The sequence below is a fragment of the Gossypium hirsutum genome, chromosome D11 (genome assembly GCF_007990345.1).
Source record: "Gossypium hirsutum isolate 1008001.06 chromosome D11, Gossypium_hirsutum_v2.1, whole genome shotgun sequence".
Classification (NCBI taxonomy): Eukaryota; Viridiplantae; Streptophyta; class Magnoliopsida; order Malvales; family Malvaceae; genus Gossypium; species Gossypium hirsutum.
Window position 1 is genome coordinate 69,554,292 of NC_053447.1, and position 12,027 is coordinate 69,566,318.

A 12,027-nucleotide genomic window follows, 5' to 3' on the forward strand; every position below is an offset into this window, starting at 1 on the left:
ACATTATTTGTAATTATATTTCTACTTATAAACTTTAAAATTTTAAAAATCATTTCTAAATTATTTTTTCATTTTTCATTTGCAAAAAGTAATTTTTATTTTTTAAATAAAAACAAGTTTGAAAATAGAAATAAAAATTTGTTTTTAATTATAAAAATATAAAAAAAACATGTTTGGTAATTATTCTTTTATAATAGAAACAGGAGAAATAAAATAAAAAATTTAATTTATTGGATTTAAATTAGGGTATTGGATTTAATATTTAAAAATTTGTTCAAAAAATATATTTTGTATTTATATGAGTTTGAATTAAAGCCGATTTATTTAAAGTTAAAAACTCTTGTTTTCATAATTTCCACTTTTACATTATCGTATATACTTATCGAATGAACATCTTGATTTTGACATATCTGAAAAAACAATATTTTTAAATTTTTAATAACGCTGTCTTTTCTTCTCTTTTTTTTCTTTTTTTTAACATGCTACATGCTAACTCCGCATGTAATAAATGTACACATGTTTAAATTTTGATTTGTGTATTTTAACATGTAAATTAGATTTGATTTCGTATTTAATGCATAATCATTGTTGTCGATGGGCTTAATATAACATGTTATACCTAAACTTGACACCTTTTTTTTCTTCTTCTTAATTTGGTATTTAAACTTGACGTTTTTTCTTGAGTTGGTGTTTAAGCTTTCTTTTATTCAAATTGGTACTTAAACTTGTCAAAAGTTATACAAATTACCTCCAAAACACTAACAATGTTAATTTTTTACGAGGGGGAAACAAATAGCTAATTGGTTAGTTTTTTACGAGGGGACAACAAATAGCTAATTGATGACCAAGATGTGGTAGATGACATGGTTTTTTAACAACATGAATGATTACTTCTATTTGGAGTTTCCTCTTCGATAAATAATATCCTCAAATTTCACTTTTAATGGGGTTGAGATCACTTTATCTATTAATGGTAGAAATGATTCACAAGGGACTGCATGCTTAAAGTATGGCACAGTCTTGACAAAGCTCTCAAATCCGCAAAAATATCACCAGAATCAGAGAAAATACATGTTCAAAAATTTTGCTTTGAATAGATATTGAAGAAGAAAGCAAGAGTTTTAAGAAAAAAGGAATCCATTGTGCTAAATTAAAAAAATCAAATAAATTAAACTATAACTAAATCAACATTTAAAATAAAATAAAAAGAAACCAAATAAACACTAATACTTCGATGATTGAATTAAAACATTTTAAAATTTAGGAGTCAATTTAAAATTTGGACCATTTGATTTTTAAATTTTTTATTTCTTGTTTTACATTTTTTTTTTGCTTATAACGATGAACTAGAACTATCCATGAACTGAATTGTAGTTTTCTTCCCAAAAATTTAAAGCCAGTAACTATTTCGAAGCTAGGCAAACCTACCTATCCACTGTTTTATTCTTCAAATTAAAAAAAAATGTTTGTTAACTTTAACTTTTTATTTTGTTTTATTTTTGAATAATCTGATCATGTCTGCTCTTTTTTACACAAGGTTTAGAACTACCCATAGTTAGACTTGTTGATGGGTCGGGTAATCTGGAAAGTAGGAGGGTTTAGGTAAAAATATAGGCCCAAAAGATAGATTTTGACAAAAAAAAAACAAGACACATTTTCTAAATGGGCTGGTGTTGGTAAGTTTTTTTGCCCTGAGTTCGGTCGACCCAAATTTGCAAAAAAGAAAATACTGCTTTTTTCATTGTTTTGCTATTATTTCGCTATTATATTACTATTATTTTATTGTTATTGTTTGGATATTGTATAACTTATATTTTTTATTAACTTTGCTACTATTTTAGAGGTATTTACTAGACCAGTCCATGGGCTGGGCGGCCCGGCCCAGCCCGACGGCCCGCCCGAAATATGGGAGGGTTTGGGTAAAAATATAGGCCCGAAATATGGGCTTGGGTAAAATTTTAGGCCCGTTTAAAAAATGAGTCAGGCCTCGGGCAAGTTTTTTGGCCCTGGGCCGGCCCGGCCCGGCCCGAAAAATATTAAATATATATTTTTTATTTTTAAAATATAATAGTTTTTTATTTTAAGTTTATTTACTTTCATTTCCTTGACTAGTGTTAATAATAATAATAATAATAATAATAACATCAAGTTTGTTTTACTAATCAAATGTTAGATTTTGTTACAACAATTAATACAATTAATACAATTAATAATTTCATAAATTTACTAATCAAATGTTAGATTTTATTACAACAAATAATACAATTAATAATTTGATAAATTTACTAATCAAATGTTAGATTTTATTACAACAATTAATACAATTAACAATTAATAATTTAATAATTTTACTAACAATTAATTTTAATAACAAATAGTTTTAATTTTATTAAAAAAAATAATTTTAATTAAAAACAGGCTGGGCCGGGCCGGGCTCGGGCCCCATATTTTTTCTTCGGGCTGGGCCTGGGCAAAATCTCAGGCCCATATTTCGGGCCGGGCCCGGGCCTAGTGAACGGGCTGAAAATTTTTTGTGGACCGGGCCCGGCCCGGCCCATGGACAGGTCTAGTATTTACTTTCTAAGTTGCAATTTATCTTAGTGTTATTTAAGTATTTTTTTTCATTTGTTGGGAATCGTTTATTTTAATATTTTTAGTGTATTTGATGTATTATATTTTTTAAATTTATTATTATATAAAAACAATAATATTAAAAGGTTTTAGCATTTTTATTCAGGTTGAGTTTGGACCTAAAATTTTTACTTAGCCCGACCCATAGACAACTCTATTTATAGTCCCTCCTTAACCTATAAACAGAAGGAAAATACGCTTCAGCGCACTTGAACTCACGTCATCTTACATTGATAAAAATATCCATATCAATCGAGTCTAATTTTTTATTACTTACACTAAATTTGAACTAAATTAAATTATTTCAAAACATAAAAATTTACATTCAAATCAAATCGTATCGGATCGGATTGAATTAACTGGTACATCCATCAACAATTCTAATTAAATCTAGGATGATGTGATTTTCTCAACATAAAATATTAAAATTAATCATCATTTAATAAAGTAGTGATAAAAGACAAAATTCACATCTTAGGCACTTTAACAAATAATTACTAAAGTAATGGGTTTTTTTTTTCTTAAATTATTGCAAATTGATTGATTGTTTATTCCTTCGCAAGCACATTTTTTAAGTATTTGTTATGATTTTAATGTGAAATTAATGTCACTTGCATGTGATGTATATGTCACTTTCATATATATATATATGTTGATGTATTTTTCACTATGTTATTTGATGTATTGACAATATTTATTAAAAATAATTATTATATTTTAATATTTTCAAACAATTTTTAGGGTTTTTTTAAATATAATCTAAATTAATTACTTATTTATGAAAAATAATTTACTTATAAAATTATATACGAAAATAACTCGTTTTGAATAGTAAATTTTGATATCGTCGTTGCTGTTGGTGGCACTACCCTTCATAATGGACCAATTATTGGCTGGTTTTAAAAAAAATAAATTTTTTGGTTGCCGTTATTGCCATTGGCAGCATTAAACTAAAGTGTGATTATATAAAATGTTCAGGGATCTAATGAAGCAATTTTCCTTTTTAGATTAGATGAAAAAGGGGTTTGTCCATGATTGCTGGCGGCTTCCAACTAAATGCTTTTTAAATTTTATGTCTATTTGCATGTTAGGTCTATTCCCTTTTGAAATTAAATTTAAATAGCTTTTAAAAGTATTAGAATAATAAAAATAAACCCTTTTCATTTTTTATCCTTTTTAAAAATAATAAAATATATATAAAAATTTTATTTAAATTACTCAAATATAACCCTAAAAAATTTTCTTCTGGTTTTAAATAAGATTTTTTTACTTGAGAAAAATTCTTGAGGGATATATTTGGGTAATTTAAATAAGATTTTATATAAATTTTTAACTTTATTATTTTTAAAAAAATTAAAAAAGAAAAGGGTTTATTTTTGTTATTCTTGTATTTTTTGAAGACTATTTAAGTTTAATTTCAAAAGGGAACGGACTAAAAGTTTAAAAGCATTTAATTGGGAGACCCGCAATCATGGCGGCACTTTTTTTCATCTCATCTGAAAAGGTTAATTGCTTCATCAAATCCCTGAACGTTTCATATAATCACATATCAATCTAGTACCGCCGATGACAAGAATAACACCCAAAAAAATATTTTTTTTAAAACCAACAAATGACTGGCCCATTATGAAGGGTGGTGCCATCAGTGACAACAACGACACCGAAATTCACTGATCAAAATGGATCGTTTTTGTACATGATTTTGTAAGTGAATGATTTTCATAAATAATTAATTTATTTCGATTTTTTCTGAAAAAGCCCAATTTTTATTTTCTTATAAATAATGTGTCAGAGTATTTATCATCTTCAATGCATCAACTTCACCTCAAGTAAAATTATAAGTTTTGTATTTTTAGAACTTTTGGAATTTTGTTTTTCTATTTTTAATTCTTCTCTTAATTGTGCTTTATTAAATTGGAGCATGTATTATTAATTTGTAAACCAAACAAATAGAGGCGTTAAATTCTTGAAATTAAAAATGTAGAGATTGAATTTCAAAAGTCGAGAGAATATAATCCATCCCGGCTCAAACAGTTAAATTCAATTACTAATTGAATTATTCTAAGTCCCCGTTATTTTTAAATTTCGAAATTTCATTATAGAAGCAAAAGGCAATCGTTAATTCATTAATTAAATTTTTACTAAGTAATATGTAGAAATAACAAATTAACATTACATTACACTTACGATAATATGCTTATCACATCAAATTTTAGAAATAACAGAACTTAACTTAATGAATTTAACAATTATCGTCCGCTGATAATTGAATTTTTAAAATTTGAAAAGTATAGAGACAGCATTCAAAATTTTCAGAAAGTAAAGGGACTAAAGCAAAAATTCAACCTCAAATTCCATGCATCGTATAATAGGTGAAATAAAAATACAGAAAAATACAACAAAAATAACATAGTAATAAAACTTATGTTGACACCATTTTTTGGATAAAAACGGGGTCGACTTGGGTTTTGAAAAAAAAAAAATGAAACAGGAGTCGCCACCAATCCTTTTTATAAGGTGTGATTGGATCACCTCGAAAAGCGGTCGTTTTTAATAAACGGTTTGATTTTATTAAAACAACAAGTTTGGTCCGCGAAATTCAGAAAACCGGTTCGGGAGTCGGTTACGCACGAGGAAGGATTAGCACCCTCGATACGCCCAAAATTGGTACATTAGTTGATTACTTAATGTCTTAATGTCGAAAATTGAAAACTTAGAAGAATTAAAAAGTACGATCCTTGTATTAAAACGTTGAAAATTTTCAGGAAAATGGGCATATTTCACATTATTCGAGAAAGAGAATCATATCCAGTAAGTTAGAATACAATGTCTCAAATTCCCAATACGTGAATGAATGCCAGAATTTTACTTATTTAAAAGATATTTTATTATCTCGGGTTTAGGAAAGGGATCATGCCCAGTAAGTTAGGACACGATCTTTTCTTAATTCCCGAGATCGTTTCAAAACTTGAGTTTGAAAAGATTAGTGTGTTTAGATTTATTGTGGAAATCGAAACCCAGTAAGTTAGGGTACGATCCTCCTCGAATCTAAACACAAAATATCATTTTTTAAACAAATTTTATTATCGAGTGAAATAAAAACATGAAGTCGTAGTAAAAAATGTGAAAGCAAATTACATTGTTATACATGACAAAATCGTAATGAATACAAAAGTGTAAAAATGATACGAGCAATAGCAACAATATAAAATAAATAAAAGTCAAACCTACAATCATATAAAATAACAATGTATATAAACAAATAAATTAAACATTCGTTCAAAACAATAATGAAAGTGAAATAAATAAATAGTGAATACAATTAAAATGTAAAGGGATTTATATATATTTATATGTATAGACAAAAATAAAATATGTGTGTATTCATAAATTACAATATATATATAAAGTATATTTTAAAAAGAAAAAAAATGCATATATATAAAAATATGTACATATATATATAGGTGTATAAAATTATGGAATATGAAAATAATGAAATGCATATATAAAGTAGACACATGAAAATATGTATGTACAAATGAAAGTTTAAAAATAATGAAAATATACATACGTATACAAATAAATACGTTAATTTATATATATATGTTTAAAATATATTGAAAATATGTATGTATATGTCTATGCAAATTAAGATATACAAAAATACATAAATACATACATATAAATATATATACTTATAAAAATAAATATGTATATGTATATAGATATATATAAAAAAGAAATATGAGTATACGTATATATATTAAACCAATTATATGTAAAATATGTACATGTATATATACAAGCCCTTATATAATAAGACATATATATTTAAAGATACATAAATAAATATGAATGGAGATATAAAAGAAACAACAATAATACCAATACTAATAATAGTAAAGATGATAATAATAATAATAATAATAATAATAATAATAATAATAATAATAGCAAAAGTACTAAAAAGAGGACTAAATCGAAGTAAAATAAAAAATACTGGGTAGATTCGAAATAAAAAAGGACTAAAAAAGGCTAAATTGTAACACGCACGGAAAGAAGAGGGACCAAAGTGGAAAATAGACCAAAATCTCAAAATGCGGCGCTTCAGGGGACTAAAATGAAACAGAAATAAAAATTTGTGGTCAAATTAAAAACAAAGAAATAGCGAAATAGGACCAAATTGAAACACGCCACAAGTTAGAGAGACTGCGCGCGTAAATAGCCCAAAAATTAAAAACACGCGGATCCTTCGGGTCGGGTCGACGCGCGGATCCCTTGGCTAAAACGGCGTCGTTTTGGGCGTTATGGAGTTGGGCCAAAACGGCGTCGTTTCACACGCCTATATAATCAAAAAAACTTCCAAAAAATTTCATTTTTTCTTCCCCTCCTTTCAAAAAACCAAAAACACTCTCTCTTCCTCCCCTTCTCTCTCTGAGCTCCGGCCAAGGGTCCGGCCGAGGACCACCGTACCGGCCGCCGGTCGCCGGCGCCGGCGCCGCCGTGCACGGCGGCGGGGAGACCAAAAGTTTCCCCTTTCACCGAATCTTCTCTCCTCGGTGAGTTTCCTTTTCTTTTTATTATTATTTATATTATGTGTATATAAATAGATGAACAAAAAGAAAAGTAAAATAAAAAGGGTAAATATGCAAAAACAAAAAGGGTCGGAAATCACCTTTGATTTTCTTGTTTCTTATTTTTGTGAAAATCGTTACCAAAAATCTCTACAATGTTTTCAATCGGTTTTTGTACCGAAAAAAAAAAATCCTCTTGCTCTCTGTTTGAATGGCTTTTAAATAGCCATTTTACCATTTCCTATTGTCTCTACTACTGTTTTGTCCTTCTTTGCGTGATTTTCTCCTTTGCAGGCAAGTGGGGTGATGGGACGGTGGCAGAAAGCAGGTGAACGGCGGAGTTGGTGGCGATGGCAGAGGGTAGGTGATGGGGGCATTGTAATTGGGTCTGCTGGTATTGGGTTAGGCTAGTTGGGTTATTGGGTTTGTGGGTCAAAACTTGGGCTTGTACAGCTGCCCCTCTTTGCTCGTGGTCGTGTAACGATAACAGAGCAAAGACTAAGAAAGACCAATTTTTGTCCAGTCTTTGCCGAGTATTGACTTCTCTTGACGCTTCTTTTCAAGTAACTTTATTCTAGTCCACTGTGTCTTGTTGCGTCGACTCACTCCACTGTAACTTCCAAAAGGCAAAACTTGTAGCTTCAATCCACTCTATTGTAGCTTCAGGGAGTAAGGTCCATCATTTTGACCCGCTCCCCTGCAACTTCAGGGGGATAAGATTTGTGGCCTCAACCTGCTTTACTGCAACTTCAGAGAGACAAGGTTTGTGATTTCGCTTCCATCTATCCCACTACAACTTTAGGGGAATAAGATTAGACATGATAAGAATCACTATCTTCTGTCCGCTCCGCCACAACTTTAGGGAGACACGCCTTATTGTTTTCAGTCTGTTCCACTGCATCTTCAGGGAAATAAGACTTGATGCGATCTACTCTGCTGTAACCTCAGAGAGATAAGATCCTTTAATCCGCTCCACCGTAACTTCAGGGAGATAGGATAGTGTCTTCGATCTGCTCCGCTGATAAGATCTCTTATTTTAATCCGCTCCACTGTAACTTCAGGGAGATAGGATAGTGTCTTCGATCTGCTCCGCTGTAATCTCAGGGAGATAAGATCTGAAATTCTTTGGTCTGTTCCACTGTAATCTCAGGGAGATAAGACCTGATGTGATCTTCTCTACTGTAACTTCAGAGAGATAAGATCCTTTAATCCGCTCCATTGTAATCTCAAGGAGATAGGATTACTATCCTTGATCTGCTCCGCTGTAATCTCAGGGAGATAAGATCTGAAATTCTTTGGTCTGTTCCACTGTAATCTCAGGGAGATAAGACCTGTATAATAAACCTAATTATGCCTAATGATTAGGATGACATGATCAAAATGAAACAAATGCTCCTAACTAGACATATGTGAATGGTGTTTGCATGAATTCAGAATTTTATTTTTCTGAGAATGATCTCGCTTAGGTTATCACTACTCGCAGTTTATCAAAGTTTTGTGACTGACGTGCTACAACGCCTTCTCGCTTGACTGATTTTTCTGAAGGAACATTTAGCCAGACTGTCCCTATTGTAAACCTCAAAGTTATATCCACTGGGACGCCAAAATTTGTACCATCATTCTCTCACAGCAATCTAAGGGTGGAAATGTGTGGCTTTTCCTCTGTCCTCTTTTATCACAATTCGGGATATAGGATCTGAACCGTTCTGGTTTCCTACACCATTCTCAAGGTGTCGTACCAAAGTCTTATGAGCAAGTGAAGGCTCTCTTCTCCGAGGTAACCTTTTCCTATTGCCTGATGATCATTGCTTGCTTGTTCATTTAAGCTTTGTAGTTAACACAACAGCTTGTCATTTTGTTCAAACAATGTTTAGACCACGAAATCTGAAAGGATAGTCTTTAACTTAGACTCTTCTTTCCTATCTATTTCACCCTTTAAACTTGGTATTTTCTAAACAATAGTCATGTTTCAGGTCCCTATATTATTTAGAAATTCTCAGAGTAATATGCAAAACTTCTTTCCTGAAAGTTCTATTAGTACATTAATCATTATTCCTATGCAACATGTTTGCAAAAAGACCATAACAATGGATAAGAATAAAGCTAGTTCTGATCATAACTCGAATAAAACATCAAAGATGGCGAAAGAAAGGTAACAAAGAAGTGGATTGAGAATGTGCGTTTTCACAAAAGGAAAGGAAGAAAGAAAGAAAATAAAAGAAATGTATTTTCAAGAATACACATAAGAACTAGGTGCCCCAGTTATCGCCGCTTGAGTTTCTCTGTACAAACTTTCCGAAGACCCTTCTAAGTTTGACATGTGTTCAGGAGATCTGCAATACTCTGTCAATGTTCCAAGACGTTGCATATCCTTTCTTATTGGTAAAGCAAGATCATCATATGCCCCTGATCAAAATTTGATCCGCTCAAGTCCTGATGTTCCAATCCTGCCCAATACTTGAGTCGCCCTTTTCGGGTTTTCGACTCAAGCCCTCTTTGGTCTCAAAGTGCCCTTTACGGGTTTCCACCTTAGCCTCTCCAAAGTTTTTTTATTATTATTATTTTTATTTTTTTTTATTTTTTTTTAGGAAGCAAAGCGCCCTTTACGGGTTTTCACTTTGGTTCCCCTTTCTTTCATGTGAAGTATTTCTTGACGGAGTCTGCGTTTACCGGATTTGGTAAACTTTTGCCATCCATCTCACATAGGATCAAAGCTCCACCAGAAAAGGCTTTCTTTACAACATAAGGGCCTTCCCAATTTGGCATCCATTTTCCTCTAAAATCTTTTTGCATAGGAAGAATCTTTTTTAGTACCAAGTCCCCTTCACGAAATTCTCGGGGCGAACCTTTTTATTATAGGCTCGCATCATTCGTTTCTGGTACATTTGCCCATGGTGAATAGCTCTTAGCCTCTTTTCTTCTATTAGGTTCAACTGATCGTACCGAGATTGGATCCAATCGGCTTCATCCAACTGTAGCTCAGATAACACCCGTAGAGAAGGGATTTCAACTTCAATGGGTAATACTGCCTCCATTCCATAAACCAGAGAAAAAGGCGTTGCCCCAGTAGAAGTTCTAACAGATGTTCGATAGGCAAGGAGAGCAAATGATAATTTCTCATGCCAATCCTTGTAGGTTTCAGTCATTTTCCCCACAATCCTTTTAATGTTTTTATTGGCCGCCTCCACTGCACCATTCATTTTGGGACGATACGGCGATGAGTTATGATGCTTAATTTTAAATTTGCTACAAACTTCAGCTATTGTGCTATTATTCAAGTTCATCGCATTGTCGGATATGATCCTCTCAGGCATTCCATATCGACAAATGATCTCCTTCTTCAAGAATTTGCTGACTACTGCTTTTGTGACATTTGCATATGAAGCAGCCTCCACCCACTTGGTAAAGTAATCAATTACTACGAAGATGAAGCGATGCCCATTAGAAGCCTTTGGTGATATTGGCCCAATAACATCCATACCCCACATGGAAAACGGCCAAGGAGAGGTCATGACGTGAAGAGGTGAAGGAGGCGCGTGTATTTTGTCTCCGTAAATTTGGCATTTGTGGCACTTCCTGGCATGATCAATGCAATCTCCTTCCATGGTGGGCCAATAGTACCCAAATCTCATGATCTGTCTGGCCATCGTGAAACCACTGGCGTGCGTCCACAAATACCCTCATGGACTTCTTCCAAAATTTCTTGGCTTCTACCGCATCTACACATCTTAACAGTACTTGATCCTTCCTTCTTTTATATAACACTTCTCCATCTAAGACATATTCAATGGCTATCTTTCTCAGAGTTCTTTTGTCATTCTCTGTCGCTTGATCAGGGTATTCCCGATTCTTCACATATTGTAAGATACTCCGATACCAAGGACAATCATCTTTTCCCTCCTCCTCAATATTGCAACAATTAGCCGGGTCTCAGAGATACTCATCTGAACAGGCCTCATTGCCTCAAGTCTATTCACCTGAATCATTGAAGCTAGAGTAGCCAATGCATCAGCCATTTGGTTTTCCTCCCGTGGGAGGTAATAGAAGGTGATATCGTCAAACTCCTCAGCCAATTCAAGAACTAGTTTCTATAACCGATTAGCTTAGGATCTCTAGTCTCCCACTCCCCTTTGAGTTAGTATATCACCAACGCTGAATCCCCGTATACTCTCAGTACTTTGATGTTCCGTTCAATGGCTGCACGAATGCCCATAATACATGCTTCATATTCTGCCATGTTATTTGTACAATCGAAGTCCAACTTGCTAGCAACAGGATAATGATCTCCACTTGGGGATACCAAGACTGCCCCAATTCCATTACCCGTAGCATTCGAGGCTCCATCAAAATTTAACTTCCATGCGTGATCCATTTGAGGATTTTCTTCAGTATTCGCCACATACATCAAATCCTCGTTTGGAAAATCAAAATTCAAAGACTCATAGTCCTCCAAGGCTCTACTAGCTAGGAAATCGGCTATTGCACTTCCCTTTATGGCCTTCTGACTGACATATACTATATCAAATTCTGAGAGCAAGATCTGCCATCTAGCCATTCTCCCGTTCAAAGCAGTCGATTCCATCATATTTTAAAGGATCTAACTTTGAAATCAACCAAGTCGTGTGATACAACATATACTGCCTCAGTCTTCGGGTTGCCCAGATTAGAGCACAACACAACTTCTCAATTGATGAGTACCTCATTTCGCAATCGGTAAATTTCTTACTGAGATAGTATATTGCCCTTTCTTTCTTTCCGTCTCATCATGTTGGCCCAATACGCACCCCATGGAATTCTCCAACACTGTAGATACAAATCA